The 27,435-nt window shown below is 44.8% G+C and overlaps 1 protein-coding gene across 1 annotated transcript in view; it reads right to left on the reverse strand.

The window, feature by feature from the left end:
- The window catches only part of LOC146009599 (uncharacterized), a 186,029-nt gene that overhangs the window by 141,351 nt on the left and 17,243 nt on the right, over positions 1-27,435 (reverse strand). The gene's annotated exons all lie outside the window — the stretch shown is intronic.

Here is a 27,435-nt window from a genome sequence, read left to right on the forward strand (position 1 = left end):
ACACATCTCCCTGATGGTACCACTGGCTAAGACTCCACCTCAGCTCATTGGGTAATGAAAAATTTAGAACAATTGATGGATGAAAGCAGGCAGGCCAGCCATTTTGGGACGCTCAGTGGACTTGTTTAATGCAATGCACCTTTGTATATTCACATGCATTCGCTTCATGCTGTAACCACTGTGCATAAAAATTTGGAAACATGGCATACAGTGTATCATTTGGTGTCTAAGTCATGTTTCCCATATTTTCCCTTCCCAGATACAAGCCCGTTTGAGTGTTTGGGGCACTTTTTAGCTAAATTCATCCTACAGGGCCTATCTGCATATGCTAAAGCCTGCCTATTTTGAATGGTGTAGTGGCCCCTGCAACCTCCAAAAATATCAGGACTTACTTCCCCAATAACCTGCTAACTCACCCCTGAAATACATACTTATTCACCCTATTTTGTTCATTGGACTCATTTCTCATTTGAAATGCCCATTTTTGGCGGGCGAGTAATGTGCGTCTTTAAAAGGTGATTTCTACGATACCCAACTTTTGCGCGTCGGACCTCAACTTTTCCCGTAAATGCAGAAAAACCACAATTTTCAGGAGAAACGAGACAGACATCCCCTCCCTCTGCCACCCACCCGCCCAACTGATAGCCAGCCATTAGACATGCACAGATAGTTCTGAGGGTCTGTCTGTGATGTCATAAAGGGCCTGCTGATCAATGGGCAGCTTTCTGATTGGCTGCTGTATTTGATTGACAGATGGAAGCTGGCAGCTGATTGGCTGTCTAGCCTAACGTGCTTTACACATCTCCCTGATGGTACCACTGGCTAAGACTCCACCTCAGCTCATTGGGTAATGAAAAATTTAGAACAATTGATGGATGAAAGCAGGCAGGCCGGCCATTTTGGGACGCTCAGTGGACTTGTTTAATGCAATGCACCTTTGTATATTCACATGCATTCGCTTCATGCTGTAACCACTGTGCATAAAAATTTGGAAACATGGCATACAGTGTATCATTTGGTGTCTTAGTCATGTTTCCCATATTTTCCCTTCCCAGATACAAGCCCGTTTGAGTGTTTGGGGCACTTTTTAGCTAAAATCATCCTACAGGGCCTAACTGCATATGCTAAAGCCTGCCTATTTTGAATGGTGTAGTGGCCCCTGCAACCTCCAAAAATATCAGGACTTACTTCCCCAATAACCTGCTAACTCACCCCTGAAATACATACTTATTCACCCTATTTTGTTCATTGGACTCATTTCTCATTTGAAATGCCCATTTTTGGGGGGCGAGTAATGTGCGTCTTTAAAAGGTGATTTCTACGATACCCCACTTTTGCGCGTCGGACCTCAACTTTTCCCGTAAATGCAGAAAAACCACAATTTTCAGGAGAAACGAGACAGACATCCCCTCCCTCTGCCACCCACCCACCCAACTGATAGCCAGCCATTAGACATGCACAGATAGTTCTGAGGGTCTGTCTGTGATGTCATAAAGGGCCTGCTGATCAATGGGCAGCTTTCTGATTGGCTGCTGTATTTGATTGACAGATGGAAGCTGGCAGCTGATTGGCTGTCTAGCCTAACATGCTTTACACATCTCCCTGATGGTACCACTGGCTAAGACTCCACCTCAGCTCATTGGGTAATGAAAAATTTAGAACAATTGATGGATGAAAGCAGGCAGGCCAGCCATTTTGGGACGCTCAGTGGACTTGTTTAATGCAATGCACCTTTGTATATTCACATGCATTCGCTTCATGCTGTAACCACTGTGCATAAAAATTTGGAAACATGGCATACAGTGTATCATTTGGTGTCTAAGTCATGTTTCCCATATTTTCCCTTCCCAGATACAAACCCGTTTGAGTGTTTGGGGCACTTTTTAGCTAAAATCACCCTACAGGGCCTAACTGCATATGCTAAAGCCTGCCTATTTTGAATGGTGTAGTGGCCCCTGCAACCTCCAAAAACATCAGGACTTACTTCCCCAATAACCTGCTAACTCACCCCTGAAATACATACTTATTCACCCTATTTTGTTCATTGGACTCATTTCTCATTTGAAATGCCCATTTTTGGGGAGCCAGAAATGTGCGTCTTTAAAAGGTGATTTCTACGATACCCCACTTTTGCGCGTCGGACCTCAACTTTTCCCGTAAACGCAGAAAAACCGCAATTTTCAGGAGAAACGAGACAGACATCCCCTCCCTCTGCCACCCACCCGCCCAACTGAAAGCCAGCCATTAGACATGCACAGATAGTTCTGAGGGTCTGTCTGTGATGTCATAAAGGGCCTGCTGATCAATGGGCAGCTTTCTGATTGGCTGCTGTATTTGATTGACAGATGGAAGCTGGCAGCTGATTGGCTGTCTAGCCTAAAGTGCTTTACACACCTCCCTGATGGTACCACTGGCTAAGACTCCACCTCAGCTCATTGGGTAATGAAAAATTTAGAACAATTGATGGATGAAAGCAGGCAGGCCGGCCATTTTGGGACGCTCAGTGGACTTGTTTAATGCAATGCACCTTTGTATATTCACATGCATTCGCTTCATGCTGTAACCACTGTGCATAAAAATTTGGAAACATGGCATACAGTGTATCATTTGGTGTCTTAGTCATGTTTCCCATATTTTCCCTTCCCAGATACAAGCCCGTTTGAGTGTTTGGGGCACTTTTTAGCTAAAATCATCCTACAGGGCCTAACTGCATATGCTAAAGCCTGCCTATTTTGAATGGTGTAGTGGCCCATGCAACCTCCAAAAATATCAGGACTTACTTCCCCAATAACCTGCTAACTCACCCCTGAAATACATACTTATTCACCCTATTTTGTTCATTGGACTCATTTCTCATTTGAAATACCCATTTTTGGGGAGCCAGAAATGTGCGTCTTTAAAAGGTGATTTCTACGATACCCCACTTTTGCGCGTCGGACCTCAACTTTTCCCGTAAACGCAGAAAAAACGCAATTTTCAGGAGAAAGGAGACAGACATCCCCTCCCTCTGCCACCCACCCGCCCAACTGAAAGCCAGCCATTAGACATGCACAGATAGTTCTGAGGGTCTGTCTGTGATGTCATAAAGGGCCTGCTGATCAATGGGCAGCTTTCTGATTGGCTGCTGTATTTGATTGACAGATGGAAGCTGGCAGCTGATTGGCTGTCTAGCCTAACGTGCTTTACACATCTCCCTGATGGTACCACTGGCTAAGACTCCACCTCAGCTCATTGGGTAATGAAAAATTTAGAACAATTGATGGATGAAAGCAGGCAGGCCAGCCATTTTGGGACGCTCAGTGGACTTGTTTAATGCAATGCACCTTTGTATATTCACATGCATTCGCTTCATGCTGTAACCACTGTGCATAAAAATTTGGAAACATGGCATACAGTGTATCATTTGGTGTCTAAGTCATGTTTCCCATATTTTCCCTTCCCAGATACAAGCCCGTTTGAGTGTTTGGGGCACTTTTTAGCTAAAATCATCCTACAGGGCCTAACTGCATATGCTACAGCCTGCCTATTTTGAATGGTGTAGTGGCCCCTGCAACCTCCAAAAATATCAGGACTTACTTCCCCAATAACCTGCTAACTCACCCCTGAAATACATACTTATTTACCCTATTTTGTTCATTGGACTCATTTCTCATTTGAAATGCCCATTTTTGGGGGGCGAGTAATGTGCGTCTTTAAAAGGTGATTTCTACGATACCCCACTTTTGCGCGTCGGACCTCAACTTTTCCCGTAAACGCAGAAAAACCGCAATTTTTAGGAGAAACGAGACAGACATCCCCTCCCTCTGCCACCCACCTGCCCAACTGATAGCCAGCCATTAGACATGCACAGATAGTTCTGAGGGTCTGTCTGTGATGTCATAAAGGGCCTGCTGATCAATGGGCAGCTTTCTGATTGGCTGCTGTATTTGATTGACAGATGGAAGCTGGCAGCTGATTTGCTGTCTAGCCTAACGTGCTTTACACATCTCCCTGATGGTACCACTGGCTAAGACTCCACCTCAGCTTATTAGGTAATGAAAACTTTAGAACAACTGATGGATGAAAGCAGGCAGGCCGGCCATTTTGGGACGTTCAGTGGACTTGTTTAATGCAATGCACCTTTGTATATTCACATGCATTCGCTTCATGCTGTAACCACTGTGCATAAAAATTTGGAAACATGGCATACAGTGTATCATTTGGTGTCTAAGTCATGTTTCCCATATTTTCCCTTCCCAGATACAAGCCCGTTTGAGTGTTTGGGGCACTTTTTAGCTAAATTCATCCTACAGGGCCTATCTGCATATGCTAAAGCCTGCCTATTTTGAATGGTGTAGTGGCCCCTGCAACCTCCAAAAATATCAGGACTTACTTCCCCAATAACCTGCTAACTCACCCCTGAAATACATACTTATTCACCCTATTTTGTTCATTGGACTCATTTCTCATTTGAAATGCCCATTTTTGGGGAGCCAGAAATGTGCGTCTTTAAAAGGTGATTTCTACGATACCCCACTTTTGCGCGTCGGACCTCAACTTTTCCCGTAAACGCAGAAAAACCGCAATTTTCAGGAGAAACGAGACAGACATCCCCTCCCTCTGCCACCCACCAGCCCAACTGAAAGCCAGCCATTAGACATGCACAGATAGTTCTGAGGGTCTGTCTGTGATGTCATAAAGGGCCTGCTGATCAATGGGCAGCTTTCTGATTGGCTGCTGTATTTGATTGACAGATGGAAGCTGGCAGCTGATTGGCTGTCTAGCCTAAAGTGCTTTACACACCTCCCTGATGGTACCACTGGCTAAGACTCCACCTCAGCTCATTGGGTAATGAAAAATTTAGAACAATTGATGGATGAAAGCAGGCAGGCCGGCCATTTTGGGACGCTCAGTGGACTTGTTTAATGCAATGCACCTTTGTATATTCACATGCATTCGCTTCATGCTGTAACCACTGTGCATAAAAATTTGGAAACATGGCATACAGTGTATCATTTGGTGTCTTAGTCATGTTTCCCATATTTTCCCTTCCCAGATACAAGCCCGTTTGAGTGTTTGGGGCACTTTTTAGCTAAAATCATCCTACAGGGCCTAACTGCATATGCTAAAGCCTGCCTATTTTGAATGGTGTAGTGGCCCATGCAACCTCCAAAAATATCAGGACTTACTTCCCCAATAACCTGCTAACTCACCCCTGAAATACATACTTATTCACCCTATTTTGTTCATTGGACTCATTTCTCATTTGAAATGCCCATTTTTGGGGAGCCAGAAATGTGCGTCTTTAAAAGGTGATTTCTACGATACCCCACTTTTGCGCGTCGGACCTCAACTTTTCCCGTAAACGCAGAAAAAACGCAATTTTCAGGAGAAAGGAGACAGACATCCCCTCCCTCTGCCACCCACCCGCCCAACTGAAAGCCAGCCATTAGACATGCACAGATAGTTCTGAGGGTCTGTCTGTGATGTCATAAAGGGCCTGCTGATCAATGGGCAGCTTTCTGATTGGCTGCTGTATTTGATTGACAGATGGAAGCTGGCAGCTGATTGGCTGTCTAGCCTAACGTGCTTTACACATCTCCCTGATGGTACCACTGGCTAAGACTCCACCTCAGCTCATTGGGTAATGAAAAATTTAGAACAATTGATGGATGAAAGCAGGCAGGCCAGCCATTTTGGGACGCTCAGTGGACTTGTTTAATGCAATGCACCTTTGTATATTCACATGCATTCGCTTCATGCTGTAACCACTGTGCATAAAAATTTGGAAACATGGCATACAGTGTATCATTTGGTGTCTAAGTCATGTTTCCCATATTTTCCCTTCCCAGATACAAGCCCGTTTGAGTGTTTGGGGCACTTTTTAGCTAAAATCATCCTACAGGGCCTAACTGCATATGCTACAGCCTGCCTATTTTGAATGGTGTAGTGGCCCCTGCAACCTCCAAAAATATCAGGACTTACTTCCCCAATAACCTGCTAACTCACCCCTGAAATACATACTTATTTACCCTATTTTGTTCATTGGACTCATTTCTCATTTGAAATGCCCATTTTTGGGGGGCGAGTAATGTGCGTCTTTAAAAGGTGATTTCTACGATACCCCACTTTTGCGCGTCGGACCTCAACTTTTCCCGTAAACGCAGAAAAACCGCAATTTTCAGGAGAAACAAGACAGACATCCCCTCCCTCTGCCACCCACCTGCCCAACTGATAGCCAGCCATTAGACATGCACAGATAGTTCTGAGGGTCTGTCTGTGATGTCATAAAGGGCCTGCTGATCAATGGGCAGCTTTCTGATTGGCTGCTGTATTTGATTGACAGATGGAAGCTGGCAGCTGATTTGCTGTCTAGCCTAACGTGCTTTACACATCTCCCTGATGGTACCACTGGCTAAGACTCCACCTCAGCTCATTAGGTAATGAAAACTTTAGAACAACTGATGGATGAAAGCAGGCAGGCCGGCCATTTTGGGACGTTCAGTGGACTTGTTTAATGCAATGCACCTTTGTATATTCACATGCATTCGCTTCATGCTGTAACCACTGTGCATAAAAATTTGGAAACATGGCATACAGTGTATCATTTGGTGTCTAAGTCATGTTTCCCATATTTTCCCTTCCCAGATACAAGCCCGTTTGAGTGTTTGGGGCACTTTTTAGCTAAATTCATCCTACAGGGCCTATCTGCATATGCTAAAGCCTGCCTATTTTGAATGGTGTAGTGGCCCCTGCAACCTCCAAAAATATCAGGACTTACTTCCCCAATAACCTGCTAACTCACCCCTGAAATACATACTTATTCACCCTATTTTGTTCATTGGACTCATTTCTCATTTGAAATGCCCATTTTTGGGGAGCCAGAAATGTGCGTCTTTAAAAGGTGATTTCTACGATACCCCACTTTTGCGCGTCGGACCTCAACTTTTCCCGTAAACGCAGAAAAACCGCAATTTTCAGGAGAAACGAGACAGACATCCCCTCCCTCTGCCACCCACCCGCCCAACTGAAAGCCAGCCATTAGACATGCACAGATAGTTCTGAGGGTCTGTCTGTGATGTCATAAAGGGCCAGCTGATCAATGGGCAGCTTTCTGATTGGCTGCTGTATTTGATTGACAGATGGAAGCTGGCAGCTGATTTGCTGTCTAGCCTAAAGTGCTTTACATACCTCCTTGATGGTACCACTGGCTAAGACTCCACCTCAGCTCATTGGGTAATGAAAAATTTAGAACAATTGATGGATGAAAGCAGGCAGGCCGGCCATTTTGGGACGCTCAGTGGACTTGTTTAATGCAATGCACCTTTGTATATTCACATGCATTCGCTTCATGCTGTAACCACTGTGCATAAAAATTTGGAAACATGGCATACAGTGTATCATTGGGGGTGACATTCTATGGGATGCGATTATCGTTTTTTTGCGGTAATTAGACCACAAAATGGCGATATCGCATTTTCCCATTAAATCGTTTATTTAATGGGATGCGCTCAGGGACTGAAATCGCATATTATGTGCGTTAAGGTATGCTGAATAAAAATGCGAGATAAATTCGCATTTTTATCGCATCCAGATGTTTTCGTATAGAAAAACTATACAAGTCGCTTATTTAGTGCAATGCGCATTTGCACATCGCATTATTTAGGTGACTAATTATCGCACTTATTTCAGACCAGGGTCTGTTAGGCGAATTAGCCAGAACCCTGCACAGATCGCAATGTTCTGTGCAGGGTTCTGCTGTAAAAAATAAAAGAAAGGGTTAAAAAAAAAAAAATAACGAGCGCGGGGTCCCCCGTCCGAGTATAACCAGCCCCGGGCTCACTGAGCCGGTGCTGGTGACATAAAATCAGGGTCCCCGACAAATAGGGGTCCCCTTGATTTTATGAAACCAGCACCAGACTCAAGGTCCGGCGCTGGTTCCCAAAATACGGGGGACAAAGTGACTAGGGGTCCCCCGTATTTTAAGAACCAGCACCGGACACAACCAGCCAGCAGGGTAATGCCACAGCCGGGGGAAACTTATTATATAAGCTCCCGCGGCCAAAGCATTAACCCCCTAGCTGGTCAGCATGGGCAGGGGTCCTGGGGAAGTGGGGACCCCCCCATTGAAGGGGTCCCCCCCCTCCAGGACTTACCAGCCCATGCTGATAGTCCGGGGCTGTCCCCGATGCCCCTGGGCGGTGGGCATCGGGCTGATGACTTGTGTAAAAAAAAGAATTAAAACTATTGTTTTATACTGGCGAACTATCAGTCCCAGCAAGCCTACCCCGCATGCTGGGACTTGGGGAACCACAAGTCCCAGCATGCGGGGCATTAAAGGGCCCGCTGGCACTTGTAGTTCTGCAGTGCAAAAAATAGTTCACAAAATCACACTGACACACTGTAAAATAAAACTTTAATACACACAAAACACACACACACACTGATACTTACCTACCTTGAGCCCGTAGGTCGGTCCCTGGATCCTGGGTCCGTCCTCCGGGGCTCCAGGGCAGAAGAGTCCGGTTCCGGGGCCTTGGTCCTGGTTCCGGGGCTGGTCCTGGGGTTCCGGGGCTCCTGGGCTGCAGAATCCGGGGTCCGGGATCTGAGGTAGTCCCCAGGGGTACCTAAGGAAGCAAATCCAACTTACCTGGTCCCCGGCGGCGACCTCGGACTCCTCACCGGTGACTGCGCTGCTCCCATCTGGTACCCGGCTTGCAGGACTTTGACCGGCGCTGAGATGTTACTTGCTCGGCGTCTGTATTCAGAATGATTTCTGGCCAATCAGGAGCCGACTTGCCACCCACCCGCCCAACTGACAGCCAGCCATTAGACATGCACAGATAGTTCTGAGGGTCTGTCTGTGATGTCATAAAGGGCCTGCTGATCAATGGGCAGCTTTCTGATTTGCTGCTGTATTTGATTGACAGATGGAAGCTGGCAGCTGATTGGCTGTCTAGCCTAAAGTGCTTTACACACCTCCCTGATGGTACCACTGGCTAAGACTCCACCTCAGCTCATTGGGTTATGAAAAATTTAGAACAATTGATGGATGAAAGCAGGCAGGCCGGCCATTTTGGGATGCTCATTGGACTTGTTTCATGCAATGCACCTTTGTATTTTCACATGCATTTGCTTAATGCTGTAACCACTGTGCATAAAAATTTGGAAACATGGCATACAGTGTATCATTTGGTGTCTAAGTCATGTTTCCCATATTTTCCCTTCCCAGATACAAGCCCGTTTGAGTGTTTGGGGCACTTTTTAGCTAAAATCATCCTACAGGGCCTAACTGCATATGCTAAAGCCTGCCTATTTTGAATGGTGTAGTTGCCCCTGCAACCTCCAAAAATATCAGGATTTACTTCCCCAATAACCTGCTAACTCATCCCTGAAATACCTACTTATTCACCCTATTTTGTTAATTGGACTCATTTCTCATTTGAAATGCCCATTTTTGGGGGCCAGAAATGTGCGTCTTTAAACGGTGATTTCTACGATACCCCACTTTTGCGCGTCGGACCTCAACTTTTCCCGTAAACGCAGAAAAAACGCAATTTTCAGGAGAAATGAGACAGACATCCCCTCCCTCTGCCACCCACCCGCCCAACTGAAAGCCAGCCATTAGACATGCACAGATAGTTCTGAGGGTCTGTCTGTGATGTCATAAAGGGCCTGCTGATCAATGGGCAGCTTTCTGATTGGCTGCTGTATTTGATTGACAGATGGAAGCTGGCAGCTGATTGGCTGTCTAGCCTAAAGTGCTTTACACACCTCCCTGATGGTACCACTGGCTAAAACTCCACCTCAGCTCATTGGGTAATGAAAAATTTAGAACAATTGATGGATGAAAGCAGGCAGGCCGGCCATTTTGGGATGCTCTTTGGACTTGTCCAATGCAATGCACCTTTGTATTTTCACATGCATTCGCTTCATGCTGTAACCACTGTGCATAAAAATTTGGAAACATGGCATACAGTGTATCATTTGGTGTCTAAGTCATGTTTCCCATGTTTTTCCTTCCCAGATACAAGCCCGTTTGAGTGTTTGGGGCACTTTTTAGCTAAAATCATCATACGGGGCCTAACTGCATATGCTAAAGCCTGCCTATTTTAAATGGTCTAGTGGCCCCTGCAACCTCCAAAAATATCAGGACTTACTTCCCCAATAACCTGCTAACTCACCCCTGAAATACATACTTATTCACCCTATTTTGTTAATTGGACTCATTTCTCATTTGAAATGCCCATTTTTTGGGGGGCCAGAAATGTGCGTCTTTAAAAGGTGATTTTTACGATACCCCACTTTTGCACGTCGGACCTCAACTTTACCCGTAAACGCAGAAAAACCGCAATTTTCAGGAGAAATGAGACAGACATCCCCTCCCTCTGCCACCCACCCGCCCAACTGACAGCCAGCCATTAGACAAACACAGATAGTTCTGAGGGTCTGTCTGTGATGTCATAAAGGGCCTGCTGATCAATGGGCAGCTTTCTGATTGGTTGCTGTATTTGATTGACAGATGGAAGCTGGCAGCTGATTGGCTGTCTAGCCTAAAGTGCTTTACACACCTCCCTGATGGTACCACTGGCTAAGACTCCACCTCAGCTCATTGGGTAATGAAAAATTTAGAACAATTGATGGATGAAAGCAGGCAGGCCGGCCATTTTGGGACGCTCATTGGACTTGTTTAATGTAATGCATCTTTGTATTTTCACATGCATTCGCTTCATGCTGTAACCACTGTGCATAAAAATTTGGAAACATGGCATACAGTGTATCATTTGGTGTCTAAGTCATGTTTCCCATATTTTCCCTTCCCAGATACAAGCCCGCTTGAGTGTTTGGGGCACTTTTTAGCTAAAATCATCCTACAGGGCCTAACTGCATATGCTAAAGCCTACTTATTTTGAATGGTGTAGTGGCCCCTGCAACCTCCAAAAATATCAGGATTTACTTCCCCAATAACCTGCTAACTCATCCCTGAAATACCTACATATTCACCCTATTTTGTTAATTGGACTTATTTCTCATTTAAAATGCCCATTTTTGGGGGGGGGGCAGAAATGTGCGTCTTTAAAAGGTGATTTCTACGATACCCCACTTTTGCGCGTCGGACCTCAACTTTTCCCGTAAACGCAGAAAAACCGCATTTTTCAGGAGAAACGAGACAGACATCCCCTCCCTCTGACACCCACCCGCCCAACTGACAGCCAGCCATTAGACATGCACAGATAGTTCTGAGGGTCTGTCTTTGATGTCATAAAGGGCCTGCTGATCAATGGGCAGCTTTCTGATTGGCTGCTGTATTTGATTGACAGATGGAAGCTGGCAGCTGATTGGCTGTCTAGCCTAAAGTGCTTTACACACCTCCCTGATGGTACCACTGGCTAAGACTACACCTCAGCTCATTAGGTAATGAAAAATTTAGAACAATTGATGGATGAAAGCAGGCAGGCCGGCCATTTTGGGACGCTCATTGGACTTGTTTAATGCAATGCACCTTTGTATTTTCACATGCATTCGCTTCATGCTGTAACCACTGTGCATAAAAATTTGGAAACATGGCATACAGTGTATCATTTGGTGTCTAAGTCATGTTTCCCATGGTTTTCCTTCCCAGATACTAGCCCGTTTGAGTGTTTGGGGCACTTTTTAGCTAAAATCATCCTACGGGGCCTAACTGCATATGCTAAAGCCTGCCTATTTTGAATGGTCTAGTGGCCCCTGCAACCTCCAAAAATATCAGGACTTACTTCCCCAATAACCTGCTAACTCACCCCTGAAATACATACTTATTCACACTATTTTGTTAATTGGACTAATTTCTCATTTGAAATGCCCATTTTTGGGGGGCCAGAAATGTGCGTCTTTAAAAGGTGATTTCTACGATACCCCACTTTTGCGCGTCGGACCTCAACTTTTCCCGTAAACGCAGAAAAAACGCAATTTTCAGGAGAAACGAGACAGACATCCCCTCCCTCTGCCACCCACCCGCCCAACTGACAGCCAGCCATTAGACATGCATAGATAGTTCTGAGGGTCTGTCTGGGATGTCATAAAGGGCCTGCTGATCAATTGGCAGCTTTCTGATTGGCTGCTGTATTTGATTGACAGATGGAAGCTGGCAGCTGATTGGCTGTCTAGCCTAAAGTGCTTTACACACCTCCCTGATGGTACCAATGGCTAAGACTACACCTCAGCTCATTGGGTAATGAAAAATTTAGAACAATTGATGGATGAAAGCAGGCAGGCCGGCCATTTTGGGACGCTCATTGGACTTGTTTAATGCAATGCACCTTTGTATTTTCACATGCATTCGCTTCATGCTGTAACCACTGTGCATAAAAATTTGGAAACATGGCATACAGTGTATCATTTGGTGTCTAAGTCATGTTTCCCATATTTTCCCTTCCCAGATACAGGCCCGTTTGAGTGTTTGGGGCACTTTTTAGCTAAAATCATCCTACAGGGCCTAACTGCATATGCTAAAGCCTGCCTATTTTGAATGGTGTAGTGGCCCCTGCAACCTCCAAAAATATCAGGACTTACTTCCCCAATAACCTGCTAACTCACCCCTGAAATACATACTTATTCACCCTATTTTGTTAATTGGACTCATTTTTCATTTGAAATGCCCATTTTTGGGGAGTCAGAAATGTGCGTCTTTAAAAGGTGATTTCTACGATACCCCACTTTTGCGCGTCGGACCTCAACTTTTCCCGTAAACGCAGAAAAACCGCAATTTTCAGGAGAAACGAGACAGACATCCCCTCCCTCTGCCACCCACCTGCCCAACTGAAAGCCAGCCATTAGACATGCACAGATAGTTCTGAGGGTCTGTCTGTGATGTCATAAAGGGCCTGCTGATCAATGGGCAGCTTTCTGATTGGCTGCTGTATTTGATTGACAGATGGAAGCTGGCAGCTGATTGGCTGTCTAGCCTAAAGTGCTTTACACACCTCCCTGATGGTACCACTGGCTAAGACTCCACCTTAGCTCATTGGGTAATGAAAAATTTAGAACAATTGATGGATGAAAGCAGGCAGGCCGGCCATTTTGGGACGCTCATTGGACTTGTTTAATGCAATGCACCTTTGTATTTTCACATGCATTCGCTTCATGCTGTAACCACTGTGCATAAAAATTTGGAAACATGGCATACAGTGTATCATTTGGTGTCTAAGTCATGTTTCCCATGTTTTTCCTTCCCAGATACTAGCCCGTTTGAGTGTTTGGGGCACTTTTTAGCTAAAATCATCATACGGGGCCTAACTGCATATGCTAAAGCCAGCCTATTTTAAATGGTCTAGTGGCCCCTGCAACCTCCAAAAATATCAGGACTTACTTCCACAATAACCTGCTAACTCACCCCTGAAATACATACTTATTCACCCTATTTTGTTAATTGGACTCATTTCTCATTTGAAATGCCCATTTTTTGGGGGGCCAGAAATGTGCGTCTTTAAAAGGTGATTTTTACGATACCCCACTTTTGCACGTCGGACCTCAACTTTACCCGTAAACGCAGAAAAACCGCAATTTTCAGGAGAAATGAGACAGACATCCCCTCCCTCTGCCACCCACCCGCCCAACTGACAGCCAGCCATTAGACAAACACAGATAGTTCTGAGGGTCTGTCTGTGATGTCATAAAGGGCCTGCTGATCAATGGGCAGCTTTCTGATTGGTTGCTGTATTTGATTGACAGATGGAAGCTGGCAGCTGATTGGCTGTCTAGCCTAAAGTGCTTTACACACCTCCCTGATGGTACCACTGGCTAAGACTCCACCTCAGCTCATTGGGTAATGAAAAATTTAGAACAATTGATGGATGAAAGCAGGCAGGCCGGCCATTTTGGGACGCTCATTGGACTTGTTTAATGCAATGCACCTTTGTATTTTCACATGCATTCGCTTCATGCTGTAACCACTGTGCATAAAAATTTGGAAACATGGCATACAGTGTATCATTTGGTGTCTAAGTCATGTTTCCCATATTTTCCCTTCCCAGATACAAGCCCGCTTGAGTGTTTGGGGCACTTTTTAGCTAAAATCATCCTACAGGGCCTAACTGCATATGCTAAAGCCTACCTATTTTGAATGGTGTAGTTGCCCCTGCAACCTCCAAAAATATCAGGATTTACTTCCCCAATAACCTGCTAACTCACCCCTGAAATACATACATATTCACCCTATTTTGTTAATTGGACTTATTTCTCATTTAAAATGCCCATTTTTGGGGGGGCAGAAATGTGCGTCTTTAAAAGGTGATTTCTACGATACCCCACTTTTGCGCGTCGGACCTCAACTTTTCCCGTAAACACAGAAAAACCGCATTTTTCAGGAGAAACGAGACAGACATCCCCTCCCTCTGACACCCACCCGCCCAACTGACAGCCAGCCATTAGACATGCACAGATAGTTCTGAGGATCTGTCTTTGATGTCATAAAGGGCCTGCTGATCAATGGGCAGCTTTCTGATTGGCTGCTGTATTTGATTGACAGATGGAAGCTGGCAGCTGATTGGCTGTCTAGCCTAAAGTGCTTTACACACCTCCCTGATGGTACCACTGGCTAAGACTACACCTCAGCTCATTAGGTAATGAAAAATTTAGAACAATTGATGGATGAAAGCAGGCAGGCCGGCCATTTTGGGACGCTCATTGGACTTGTTTAATGCAATGCACCTTTGTATTTTCACATGCATTCGCTTCATGCTGTAACCACTGTGCATAAAAATTTGGAAACATGGCATACAGTGTATCATTTGGTGTCTAAGTCATGTTTCCCATGGTTTTCCTTCCCAGATACTAGCCCGTTTGAGTGTTTGGGGCACATTTTAGCTAAAATCATCCTACGGGGCCTAACTGCATATGCTAAAGCCTGCCTATTTTGAATGGTCTAGTGGCCCCTGCAACCTCCAAAAATATCAGGACTTACTTCCCCAATAACCTGCTAACTCACCCCTGAAATACATACTTATTCACACTATTTTGTTAATTGGACTCATTTCTCATTTGAAATGCCCATTTTTGGGGAGTCAGAAATGTGCGTCTTTAAAAGGTGATTTCTACGATACCCCACTTTTGCGCGTCGGACCTCAACTTTTCCCGTAAACGCAGAAAAAACGCAATTTTCAGGAGAAACGAGACAGACATCCCCTCCCTCTGCCACCCACCCGCCCAACTGACAGCCAGCCATTAGACATGCATAGATAGTTCTGAGGGTCTGTCTGGGATGTCATAAAGGGCCTGCTGATCAATTGGCAGCTTTCTGATTGGCTGCTGTATTTGATTGACAGATGGAAGCTGGCAGCTGATTGGCTGTCTAGCCTAAAGTGCTTTACACACCTCCCTGATGGTACCAATGGCTAAGACTACACCTCAGCTCATTGGGTAATGAAAAATTTAGAACAATTGATGGATGAAAGCAGGCAGGCCGGCCATTTTGGGACGCTCATTGGACTTGTTTAATGCAATGCACCTTTGTATTTTCACATGCATTCGCTTCATGCTGTAACCACTGTGCATAAAAATTTGGAAACATGGCATACAGTGTATCATTTGGTGTCTAAGTCATGTTTCCCATATTTTCCCTTCCCAGATACAGGCCCGTTTGAGTGTTTGGGGCACTTTTTAGCTAAAATCATCCTACAGGGCCTAACTGCATATGCTAAAGCCTGCCTATTTTGAATGGTGTAGTGGCCCCTCCAACCTCCAAAAATATCAGGACTTACTTCCCCAATAACCTGCTAACTCACCCCTGAAATACATACTTATTCACCTTATTTTGTTAATTGGACTCATTTTTCATTTGAAATGCCCATTTTTGGGGAGTCAGAAATGTGCGTCTTTAAAAGGTGATTTCTACGATACCCCACTTTTGCGCGTCGGACCTCAACTTTTCCCGTAAACGCAGAAAAACCGCAATTTTCAGGAGAAACGAGACAGACATCCCCTCCCTCTGCCACCCACCTGCCCAACTGAAAGCCAGCCATTAGACATGCACAGATAGTTCTGAGGGTCTGTCTGTGATGTCATAAAGGGCCTGCTGATCAATGGGCAGCTTTCTGATTGGCTGCTGTATTTGATTGACAGATGGAAGCTGGCAGCTGATTGGCTGTCTAGCCTAAAGTGCTTTACACACCTCCCTGATGGTACCACTGGCTAAGACTCCACCTTAGCTCATTGGGTAATGAAAAATTTAGAACAATTGATGGATGAAAGCAGGCAGGCCGGCCATTTTGGGACGCTCATTGGACTTGTTTAATGCAATGCACCTTTGTATTTTCACATGCATTCGCTTCATGCTGTAACCACTGTGCATAAAAATTTGGAAACATGGCATACAGTGTATCATTTGGTGTCTAAGTCATGTTTCCCATGTTTTTCCTTCCCAGATACTAGCCCGTTTGAGTGTTTGGGGCACTTTTTAGCTAAAATCATCATACGGGGCCTAACTGCATATGCTAAAGCCAGCCTATTTTAAATGGTCTAGTGGCCCCTGCAACCTCCAAAAATATCAGGACTTACTTCCCCAATAACCTGCTAACTCACCCCTGAAATACATACTTATTCACCCTATTTTGTTAATTGGACTCATTTCTCATTTGAAATGCCCATTTTTTGGGGGGCCAGAAATGTGCGTCTTTAAAAGGTGATTTTTACGATACCCCACTTTTGCACGTCGGACCTCAACTTTACCCGTAAACACAGAAAAACCGCAATTTTCAGGAGAAATGAGACAGACATCACCTCCCTCTGCCACCCACCCGCCCAACTGACAGCCAGCCAATAGACAAACACAGATAGTTCTGAGGGTCTGTCTGTGATGTCATAAAGGGCCTGCTGATCAATGGGCAGCTTTCTGATTGGTTGCTGTATTTGATTGACAGATGGAAGCTGGCAGCTGATTGGCTGTCTAGCCTAAAGTGCTTTACACACCTCCCTGATGGTACCACTGGCTAAGACTCCACCTCAGCTCATTGGATAATGAAAAATTTAGAACAATTGATGGATGAAAGCAGGCAGGCCGGCCATTTTGGGACGCTCATTGGACTTGTTTAATGCAATGCACCTTTGTATTTTCACATGCATTCGCTTCATGCTGTAACCACTGTGCATAAAAATTTGGAAACATGGCATACAGTGTATCATTTGGTGTCTAAGTCATGTTTCCCATATTTTCCCTTCCCAGATACAAGCCCGCTTGAGTGTTTGGGGCACTTTTTAGCTAAAATCATCCTACAGGGCCTAACTGCATATGCTAAAGCCTACCTATTTTGAATGGTGTAGTTGCCCCTGCAACCTCCAAAAATATCAGGATTTACTTCCCCAATAACCTGCTAACTCACCCCTGAAATACATACATATTCACCCTATTTTGTTAATTGGACTTATTTCTCATTTAAAATGCCCATTTTTGGGGGGGCAGAAATGTGCGTCTTTAAAAGGTGATTTCTACGATACCCCACTTTTGCGCGTCGGACCTCAAATTTTCCCGTAAACACAGAAAAACCGCATTTTTCAGGAGAAACGAGACAGACATCCCCTCCCTCTGACACCCACCCGCCCAACTGACAGCCAGCCATTAGACATGCACAGATAGTTCTGAGGGTCTGTCTTTGATGTCATAAAGGGCCTGCTGATCAATGGGCAGCTTTCTGATTGGCTGCTGTATTTGATTGACAGATGGAAGCTGGCAGCTGATTGGCTGTCTAGCCTAAAGTGCTTTACACACCTCCCTGATGGTACCACTGGCTAAGACTACACCTCAGCTCATTAGGTAATGAAAAATTTAGAACAATTGATGGATGAAAGCAGGCAGGCCGGCCATTTTGGGACGCTCATTGGACTTGTTTAATGCAATGCACCTTTGTATTTTCACATGCATTCGCTTCATGCTGTAACCACTGTGCATAAAAATTTGGAAACATGGCATACAGTGTATCATTTGGTGTCTAAGTCATGTTTCCCATGGTTTTCCTTCCCAGATACTAGCCCGTTTGAGTGTTTGGGGCACTTTTTAGCTAAAATCATCCTACGGGGCCTAACTGCATATGCTAAAGCCTACCTATTTTGAATGGTCTAGTGGCCCCTGCAACCTCCAAAAATATCAGGACTTACTTCCCCAATAACCTGCTAACTCACCCCTGAAATACATACTTATTCACACTATTTTGTTAATTGGACTCATTTCTCATTTGAAATGCCCATTTTTGGGGGGCCAGAAATGTGCGTCTTTAAAAGGTGATTTCTACGATACCCCACTTTTGCGCTTCGGACCTCAACTTTTCCCGTAAACGCAGAAAAAACGCAATTTTCAGGAGAAACGAGACAGACATCCCCTCCCTCTGCCACCCACCCGCCCAACTGACAGCCAGCCATTAGACATGCATAGATAGTTCTGAGGGTCTGTCTGTGATGTCATAAAGGGCCTGCTGATCAATGGGCAGCTTTCTGATTGGCTGCTGTATTTGATTGACAGATGGAAGCTGGCAGCTGATTGGCTGTCTAGCCTAAAGTGCTTTACACACCTCCCTGATGGTACCACTGGCTAAGACTACACCTCAGCTCATTGGGTAATGAAAAATTTAGAACAATTGATGGATGAAAGCAGGCAGGCCGGCCATTTTGGGACGCTCATTGGACTTGTTTAATGCAATGCACCTTTGTATTTTCACATGCATTCGCTTCATGCTGTAACCACTGTGCATAAAAATTTGGAAACATGGCATACAGTGTATCATTTGGTGTCTAAGTCATGTTTCCCATATTTTCCCTTCCCAGATACAGGCCCGTTTGAGTGTTTGGGGCACTTTTTAGCTAAAATCATCCTACAGGGCCTAACTGCATATGCTAAAGCCTGCCTATTTTGAATGGTGTAGTGGCCCCTGCAACCTCCAAAAATATCAGGACTTACTTCCCCAATAACCTGCTAACTCACCCCTGAAATACATACTTATTCACCCTATTTTGTTAATTGGACTCATTTTTCATTTGAAATGCCCATTTTTGGGGAGTCAGAAATGTGCGTCTTTAAAAGGTGATTTCTACGATACCCCACTTTTGCGCGTCGGACCTCAACTTTTCCCGTAAACGCAGAAAAAACGCAATTTTCAGGAGAAACGAGACAGACATCCCCTCCCTCTGCCACCCACCCGCCCAACTGACAGCCAGCCATTAGACATGCATAGATAGTTCTGAGGGTCTGTCTGTGATGTCATAAAGGGCCTGCTGATCAATGGGCAGCTTTCTGATTGGCTGCTGTATTTGATTGACAGATGGAAGCTGGCAGCTTATTGGCTGTCTAGCGTAAAGTGCTTTACACACCTCCCTGATGGTACCACTGGCTAAGACTACTCCTCAGCTCATTGGGTAATGAAAAATTTAGAACAATTGATGGATGAAAGCAGGCAGGCCGGCCATTTTGGGACGCTCATTGGACTTGTTTAATGCAATGCACCTTTGTATTTTCACATGCATTCGCTTCATGCTGTAACCACTGTGCATAAAAATTTGGAAACATGGCATACAGTGTATCATTTGGTGTCTAAGTCATGTTTCCCATATTTTCCCTTCCCAGATACAAGCCCGCTTGAGTGTTTGGGGCACTTTTTAGCTAAAATCATCCTACAGGGCCTAACTGTATATGCTAAAGCCTACCTATTTTGAATGGTGTAGTTGCCCCTGCAACCTCCAAAAATATCAGGATTTACTTCCCCAATAACCTGCTAACTCACCCCTGAAATACATACATATTCACCCTATTTTGTTAATTGGACTTATTTCTCATTTAAAATGCCCATTTTTGGGGGGGCAGAAATGTGCGTCTTTAAAAGGTGATTTCTACGATACCCCACTTTTGCGCGTCGGACCTCAAATTTTCCCGTAAACACAGAAAAACCGCATTTTTCAGGAGAAACGAGACAGACATCCCCTCCCTCTGACACCCACCCGCCCAACTGACAGCCAGCCATTAGACATGCACAGATAGTTCTGAGGGTCTGTCTTTGATGTCATAAAGGGCCTGCTGATCAATGGGCAGCTTTCTGATTGGCTGCTGTATTTGATTGACAGATGGAAGCTGGCAGCTGATTGGCTGTCTAGCCTAAAGTGCTTTACACACCTCCCTGATGGTACCACTGGCTAAGACTACACCTCAGCTCATTAGGTAATGAAAAATTTAGAACAATTGATGGATGAAAGCAGGCAGGCCGGCCATTTTGGGACGCTCATTGGACTTGTTTAATGCAATGCACCTTTGTATTTTCACATGCATTCGCTTCATGCTGTAACCACTGTGCATAAAAATTTGGAAACATGGCATACAGTGTATCATTTGGTGTCTAAGTCATGTTTCCCATGGTTTTCCTTCCCAGATACTAGCCCGTTTGAGTGTTTGGGGCACTTTTTAGCTAAAATCATCCTACGGGGCCTAACTGCATATGCTAAAGCCTACCTATTTTGAATGGTCTAGTGGCCCCTGCAACCTCCAAAAATATCAGGACTTACTTCCCCAATAACCTGCTAACTCACCCCTGAAATACATACTTATTCACACTATTTTGTTAATTGGACTCATTTCTCATTTGAAATGCCCATTTTTGGGGGGCCAGAAATGTGCGTCTTTAAAAGGTGATTTCTACGATACCCCACTTTTGCGCTTCGGACCTCAACTTTTCCCGTAAACGCAGAAAAAACGCAATTTTCAGGAGAAACGAGACAGACATCCCCTCCCTCTGCCACCCACCCGCCCAACTGACAGCCAGCCATTAGACATGCATAGATAGTTCTGAGGGTCTGTCTGTGATGTCATAAAGGGCCTGCTGATCAATGGGCAGCTTTCTGATTGGCTGCTGTATTTGATTGACAGATGGAAGCTGGCAGCTGATTGGCTGTCTAGCCTAAAGTGCTTTACACACCTCCCTGATGGTACCACTGGCTAAGACTACACCTCAGCTCATTGGGTAATGAAAAATTTAGAACAATTGATGGATGAAAGCAGGCAGGCCGGCCATTTTGGGACGCTCATTGGACTTGTTTAATGCAATGCACCTTTGTATTTTCACATGCATTCGCTTCATGCTGAAACCACTGTGCATAAAAATTTGGAAACATGGCATACAGTGTATCATTTGGTGTCTAAGTCATGTTTCCCATATTTTCCCTTCCCAGATACAGGCCCGTTTGAGTGTTTGGGGCACTTTTTAGCTAAAATCATCCTACAGGGCCTAACTGCATATGCTAAAGCCTGCCTATTTTGAATGGTGTAGTGGCCCCTGCAACCTCCAAAAATATCAGGACTTACTTCCCCAATAACCTGCTAACTCACCCCTGAAATACATACTTATTCACCCTATTTTGTTAATTGGACTCATTTTTCATTTGAAATGCCCATTTTTGGGGAGTCAGAAATGTGCGTCTTTAAAAGGTGATTTCTACGATACCCCACTTTTGCGCGTCGGACCTCAACTTTTCCCGTAAACGCAGAAAAAACGCAATTTTCAGGAGAAACGAGACAGACATCCCCTCCCTCTGACACCCACCCGCCCAACTGACAGCCAGCCATTAGACATGCATAGATAGTTCTGAGGGTCTGTCTGTGATGTCATAAAGGGCCTGCTGATCAATGGGCAGCTTTCTGATTGGCTGCTGTATTTGATTGACAGATGGAAGCTGGCAGCTGATTGGCTGTCTAGCGTAAAGTGCTTTACACACCTCCCTGATGGTACCACTGGCTAAGACTACTCCTCAGCTCATTGGGTAATGAAAAATTTAGAACAATTGATGGATGAAAGCAGGCAGGCCGGCCATTTTGGGACGCTCATTGGACTTGTTTAATGCAATGCACCTTTGTATTTTCACATGCATTCGCTTCATGCTGTAACCACTGTGCATAAAAATTTGGAAACATGGCATACAGTGTATCATTTGGTGTCTAAGTCATGTTTCCCATATTTTCCCTTCCCAGATACAGGCCCGTTTGAGTGTTTGGGGCACTTTTTAGCTAAAATCATCATACGGGGCCTAACTGCATATGCTAAAGCCTGCCTATTTTAAATGGTCTAGTGGCCCCTGCAACCTCCAAAAATATCAGGACTTACTTCCCCAATAACCTGCTAACTCACCCCTGAAATACATACTTATTCACCCTATTTTGTTAATTGGACTCATTTCTCATTTGAAATGCCCATTTTTTGGGGGGCCAGAAATGTGCGTCTTTAAAAGGTGATTTTTACGATACCCCACTTTTGCACGTCGGACCTCAACTTTACCCGTAAACGCAGAAAAACCGCAATTTTCAGGAGAAATGAGACAGACATCCCCTCCCTCTGCCACCCACCCGCCCAACTGACAGCCAGCCATTAGACAAACACAGATAGTTCTGAGGGTCTGTCTTTGATGTCATAAAGGGCCTGCTGATCAATGGGCAGCTTTCTGATTGGTTGCTGTATTTGATTGACAGATGGAAGCTGGCAGCTGATTGGCTGTCTAGCCTAAAGTGCTTTACACACCTCCCTGATGGTACCACTGGCTAAGACTCCACCTCAGCTCATTGGGTAATGAAAAATTTAGAACAATTGATGGATGAAAGCAGGCAGGCCGGCCATTTTGGGACGCTCATTGGACTTGTTTAATGCAATGCACCTTTGTATTTTCACATGCATTCGCTTCATGCTGTAACCACTGTGCATAAAAATTTGGAAACATGGCATACAGTGTATCATTTGGTGTCTAAGTCATGTTTCCCATATTTTCCCTTCCCAGATACAAGCCCGCTTGAGTGTTTGGGGCACTTTTTAGCTAAAATCATCCTACAGGGCCTAACTGCATATGCTAAAGCCTGCCTATTTTGAATGGTGTAGTGGCCCCTGCAACCTCCAAAAATATCAGGACTTACTTCCCCAATAACCTGCTAACTCATCCCTGAAATACCTACTTATTCACCCTATTTTGTTCATTGGACTAATTTCTCATTTGAAATGCCCATTTTTGGGGAGCCAGAAATGTGCGTCTTTAAAAGGTGATTTCTACAATACCCCACTTTTGCGCGTCGGACCTCAACTTTTCCCGTAAACGCAGAAAAACCGCAGTTTTCAGGAGAAACGAGACAGACATCCCCTCCCTCTGCCACCCACCCGCCCAACTGACAGCCAGCCATTAGACATGCACAGATAGTTCTGAGGGTCTGTCTGTGATGTCATAAAGGGCCTGCTGATCAATGGGCAGCTTTCTGATTGGCTGCTGTATTTGATTGACAGATGGAAGCTGGCAGCTGATTGGCTGTCTAGCCTAAAGTGCTTTACACACCTCCCTGATGGTACCACTGGTTAAGATTCCACCTCAGCTCATTGGGTAATGAAAAATTTAGAACAATTGATGGATGAAAGCAGGCAGGTCAGCCATTTTGGGATGCTCATTGGACTTGTTTAATGCAATGCACGTTTGTATTTTCACATGCATTCGCTTCATGCTGTAACCACTGTGCATAAAATTTTGGAAACATGGCATACAGTGTATCATTTGGTGTCTAAGTCATGTTTCCCATGTTTTTCCTTCCCAGATACTAGCCCGTTTGAGTGTTTGGGGCACTTTTTAGCTAAAATCATCCTATGGGGCCTAACTGCATATGCTAAAGCCTGCCTATTTTGAATGGTCTAGTGGCCCCTGCAACCTCCAAAAATATCAGGAATTACTTCCCCAATAACCTGCTAACTCACCCCTGAAATACATACTTATTCACACTATTTTGTTAATTGGACTCATTTCTCATTTGAAATGCCCATTTTTGGGGGGCCAGAAATGTGCGTCTTTAAAAGGTGATTTCTACGATACCCCACTTTTGCGCTTCGGACCTCAACTTTTCCCGTAAACGCAGAAAAAACGCAATTTTCAGGAGAAACGAGACAGACATCCCCTCCCTCTGCCACCCACCCGCCCAACTGACAGCCAGCCATTAGACATGCATAGATAGTTCTGAGGGTCTGTCTGTGATGTCATAAAGGGCCTGCTGATCAATGGGCAGCTTTCTGATTGGCTGCTGTATTTGATTGACAGATGGAAGCTGGCAGCTGATTGGCTGTCTAGCCTAAAGTGCTTTACACACCTCCCTGATGGTACCACTGGCTAAGACTACACCTCAGCTCATTGGGTAATGAAAAATTTAGAACAATTGATGGATGAAAGCAGGCAGGCCGGCCATTTTGGGACGCTCATTGGACTTGTTTAATGCAATGCACCTTTGTATTTTCACATGCATTCGCTTCATGCTGTAACCATTGTGCATAAAAATTTGGAAACATGGCATACAGTGTATCATTTGGTGTCTAAGTCATGTTTCCCATATTTTCCCTTCCCAGATACAGGCCCGTTTGAGTGTTTGGGGCACTTTTTAGCTAAAATCATCCTACAGGGCCTAACTGCATATGCTAAAGCCTGCCTATTTTGAATGGTGTAGTGGCCCCTGCAACCTCCAAAAATATCAGGACTTACTTCCCCAATAACCTGCTAACTCACCCCTGAAATACATACTTATTCACCCTATTTTGTTAATTGGACTCATTTTTCATTTGAAATGCCCATTTTTGGGGAGTCAGAAATGTGCGTCTTTAAAAGGTGATTTCTACGATACCCCACTTTTGCGCGTCGGACCTCAACTTTTCCCGTAAACGCAGAAAAAACGCAATTTTCAGGAGAAACGAGACAGACATCCCCTCCCTCTGCCACCCACCCGCCCAACTGACAGCCAGCCATTAGACATGCATAGATAGTTCTGAGGGTCTGTCTGTGATGTCATAAAGGGCCTGCTGATCAATGGGCAGCTTTCTGATTGGCTGCTGTATTTGATTGACAGATGGAAGCTGGCAGCTTATTGGCTGTCTAGCGTAAAGTGCTTTACACACCTCCCTGATGGTACCACTGGCTAAGACTACTCCTCAGCTCATTGGGTAATGAAAAATTTAGAACAATTGATGGATGAAAGCAGGCAGGCCGGCCATTTTGGGACGCTCATTGGACTTGTTTAATGCAATGCACCTTTGTATTTTCACATGCATTCGCTTCATGCTGTAACCACTGTGCATAAAAATTTGGAAACATGGCATACAGTGTATCATTTGGTGTCTAAGTCATGTTTCCCATATTTTCCCTTCCCAGATACAGGCCCGTTTGAGTGTTTGGGGCACTTTTTAGCTAAAATCATCATACGGGGCCTAACTGCATATGCTAAAGCCTGCCTATTTTAAATGGTCTAGTGGCCCCTGCAACCTCCAAAAATATCAGGACTTACTTCCCCAATAACCTGCTAACTCACCCCTGAAATACATACTTATTCACCCTATTTTGTTAATTGGACTCATTTCTCATTTGAAATGCCCATTTTTTGGGGGGCCAGAAATGTGCGTCTTTAAAAGGTTATTTTTACGATACCCCACTTTTGCACGTCGGACCTCAACTTTACCCGTAAACGCAGAAAAACCGCAATTTTCAGGAGAAATGAGACAGACATCCCCTCCCTCTGCCACCCACCCGCCCAACTGACAGCCAGCCATTAGACAAACACAGATAGTTCTGAGGGTCTGTCTTTGATGTCATAAAGGGCCTGCTGATCAATGGGCAGCTTTCTGATTGGTTGCTGTATTTGATTGACAGATGGAAGCTGGCAGCTGATTGGCTGTCTAGCCTAAAGTGCTTTACACACCTCCCTGATGGTACCACTGGCTAAGACTCCACCTCAGCTCATTGGGTAATGAAAAATTTAGAACAATTGATGGATGAAAGCAGGCAGGCCGGCCATTTTGGGACGCTCATTGGACTTGTTTAATGCAATGCACCTTTGTATTTTCACATGCATTCGCTTCATGCTGTAACCACTGTGCATAAAAATTTGGAAACATGGCATACAGTGTATCATTTGGTGTCTAAGTCATGTTTCCCATATTTTCCCTTCCCAGATACAAGCCCGCTTGAGTGTTTGGGGCACTTTTTAGCTAAAATCATCCTACAGGGCCTAACTGCATATGCTAAAGCCTGCCTATTTTGAATGGTGTAGTGGCCCCTGCAACCTCCAAAAATATCAGGACTTACTTCCCCAATAACCTGCTAACTCATCCCTGAAATACCTACTTATTCACCCTATTTTGTTCATTGGACTAATTTCTCATTTGAAATGCCCATTTTTGGGGAGCCAGAAATGTGCGTCTTTAAAAGGTGATTTCTACAATACCCCACTTTTGCGCGTCGGACCTCAACTTTTCCCGTAAACGCAGAAAAACCGCAGTTTTCAGGAGAAACGAGACAGACATCCCCTCCCTCTGCCACCCACCCGCCCAACTGACAGCCAGCCATTAGACATGCACAGATAGTTCTGAGGGTCTGTCTGTGATGTCATAAAGGGCCTGCTGATCAATGGGCAGCTTTCTGATTGGCTGCTGTATTTGATTGACAGATGGAAGCTGGCAGCTGATTGGCTGTCTAGCCTAAAGTGCTTTACACACCTCCCTGATGGTACCACTGGTTAAGATTCCACCTCAGCTCATTGGGTAATGAAAAATTTAGAACAATTGATGGATGAAAGCAGGCAGGTCAGCCATTTTGGGATGCTCATTGGACTTGTTTAATGCAATGCACGTTTGTATTTTCACATGCATTCGCTTCATGCTGTAACCACTGTGCATAAAATTTTGGAAACATGGCATACAGTGTATCATTTGGTGTCTAAGTCATGTTTCCCATGTTTTTCCTTCCCAGATACTAGCCCGTTTGAGTGTTTGGGGCACTTTTTAGCTAAAATCATCCTATGGGGCCTAACTGCATATGCTAAAGCCTGCCTATTTTGAATGGTCTAGTGGCCCCTGCAACCTCCAAAAATATCAGGAATTACTTCCCCAATAACCTGCTAACTCACCCCTGAAATACATACTTATTCACCCTATTTTGTTCATTGGACTCATTTCTCATTTTAAATGCCCATTTTTGGGGGGCCAGAAATGTGCGTCTTTAAAAGGTGATTTCTACGATACCCCACTTTTGCGCGTCGGACCTCAACTTTTCCCGTAAACGCAGAAAAACCGCAATTTTCAGGAGAAACGAGACAGACATCCCCTCCCTCTGCCACCCACCCGCCCAACTGACAGCCAGCCATTAGACATGCACAGATAGTTCTGGGAGTCTGTCTGTGATGTCATAAAGGGCCTGCTGATCAATGGGCAGCTTTCTGATTGGCTGCTGTATTAGATTGACAGATGGAAGCTGGCAGCTGATTGGCTGTCTAGCCTAAAGCGCTGTACACACATCCCTGATGGTACCACTCGCTAAGACTCCACCTCAGCTCATTGGGTAATGAAAAATTTAAAACAATTGATGGATGAAAGCAGGCAGGCCGGCCATTTTGGGACGCTCAGTGGACTTGTTTAATGCAATGCACCTTTGTATATTCACATGCATTCGCTTCAT

This window comes from Crinia signifera, chromosome 6 (assembly GCF_055691185.1).
Source record: "Crinia signifera chromosome 6, ASM5569118v1, whole genome shotgun sequence".
NCBI lineage: Eukaryota > Metazoa > Chordata > Amphibia > Anura > Myobatrachidae > Crinia > Crinia signifera.